This window comes from Anarrhichthys ocellatus, unplaced genomic scaffold, assembly GCF_004355925.1.
Source record: "Anarrhichthys ocellatus isolate YVR2014 unplaced genomic scaffold, GSC_Weel_1.0 scaffold25, whole genome shotgun sequence".
NCBI classification, from domain to species: Eukaryota; Metazoa; Chordata; class Actinopteri; order Perciformes; family Anarhichadidae; genus Anarrhichthys; species Anarrhichthys ocellatus.
In genome coordinates, this window is record NW_022280055.1 from 5,039,519 (window position 1) to 5,041,600 (window position 2,082).

Below are 2,082 nucleotides of genomic sequence, written 5' to 3' on the forward strand. Positions count from 1 at the left end.
TGATGCAGGCTCTGTGTTTACGCGGCAAGAAGAAAGAAAGGCCTGTTATTGGTCTGAACTGCCTCCCACAGCCAGTTACACCTGCTGCTGAAAAGATGCTGCGGTGTGAAGCGCTTTAAACCCCGCGGTAATAAAAAGGCCTCAGCGGAGGATGTCAGTCATATCATAGCACATCGATATAGCTTTAGAGGCTTCCCCCACCATGGATACAAATCTAGTTGACACACACTCTTGCTTGTGGCTATACAGGAGGTGTGAGGAACTTGCTGATGCGGCGATACTATGGGCTCTCATCACTTCCCTCCCTTTATATCCTGAACCACGAGGGGCGTCCGGGAAGGAGATGTTCATCTCACCGTGACGCCTCACCTCTCACTCACGCTGTGCTCTCCAGCATGAGGAAGGCAGCGCTGCCGTCTGCTGCGGTCAGCTGCTCGGCACTAAACACATCACAGGTAACATTGAGGTTATAATACAACTCGTCAATTGACCTTTTATGGCAAAGGTAGTGAAGATAATGAGATGACAATCGACTGAAAACATGCTTGAACTAACGTTTGATTTGTCATTTAGGGATAAAGGTAGTGATGCCCAGATAATACATTTACACGTTTTGTGGAAAATTATATTTTGAGTGTTCACTGTTGTGTTAATATCATGTATGTAATGTTATTCTATCACATGTTTGATGAAAACATTACAGCAGTAGGATTTGTTCAAAGTGGCCTATACTGTAAATATGGTAACTATCTAGAATACATTCATGCAACTAATTCTGGTCCAGATAAGACGACTAATTTCATGGTAACAAATTGACTTAATTGCTGTACTAAGCTATTACTAGCATGATGAAGGTAAAGTCCCTGTAGGGATGAGGTTCGAGGTGGATGGGTGTGGTCTAAAAAACACCGGACCGTCACCATGGAGACCGCCGTTTGTGTCCCCCCCGAGTACCAGACCGAACCAAGTTGTTTCCTATGAAGACGGAAGTTTATTTTGAAAAGACTGTGTGCATGTCCCAAGTTAAAATTGACACGTGTTGCTGGACATTCGCAGGAAAACACATGAAAAATGAGTAGTGACCTTTCCTAAGATATCATACAAACAGCTGTGTTGCCCACTAATACGTCACTCTTTAATACATCTGCCACTTCTATTATCTCAGTGCCTTTGTTTCAACTGTCACTTCACCTTCTTTAAGTGCTTCAACACAGGACCTCCCCGGAACCGACATTTAAGCGGCTTCTAATGTTTCTCCGCTGCAGTTTGTAAGCGTAAGGGAGTTTTGCCGATGGCCATTTCAGCCCGTGACTAACTGGTTTTGAGGCTGTGCCTTGGTGAGTGGGTGGAGGGCCCCCTCGTCGCCCTCCACACAGTGTGCGGCGTGGAAATTCAATCGCCGAGTCGTTCCTCGGCGTCCTCCAAAAGCAGGCTTGCGCGGAGAGCCCCGGCCCGTCTCACCTTCTGCTACCGACGAATCTCAAGAGCGTTAATCCACGGCCTCTCTCCGGACTGCTGATACGGCAAGTCGATTAAAAAAAAAAAAAAAAAATAATCACAGCAAAACAAATTTAGCATCAGAAGAACTCTCCCTCCCCTCCTCCTCATTAGTGCCCCTCTAAATTGACCGGCGGTGAAATTATGAATGAAGAATGACGGAGCGCTGTTAATTCACCATCCCAATTAACATTCTGCCGCCCGCTACTGTAGCTAAAAACGCAGCGCGTAATTACATAATGCATGAAGTGGAGTAAACAAAGAACGTGGGGGTCTCTGTGCTTCTCTAGCGGCCTTGACTCGGCAGAGGAGGCCTCGTTCGAGTTCTCACACAGACGCTTTGGAGGACCGACCGGGGGATTCGCGCAGAGTAATGGAATCCTAACTGGCACACGGCGCAATTTATAGGCCAACATACAAGACGTTATGACCCAAATTCTGTCCATTATTAAAAACTGCAATATCTCTCTCTCTCTCTCTCTCTCTCTCTCTCTCTCTCTCTCTCTCTCTCTCTCTCTCTCTCTCTCTCTCTCTCTCTCTCTCTCTCTCTCTCTCTCTCTCTCTCTCTCTCTCTCTCTCTCTCTC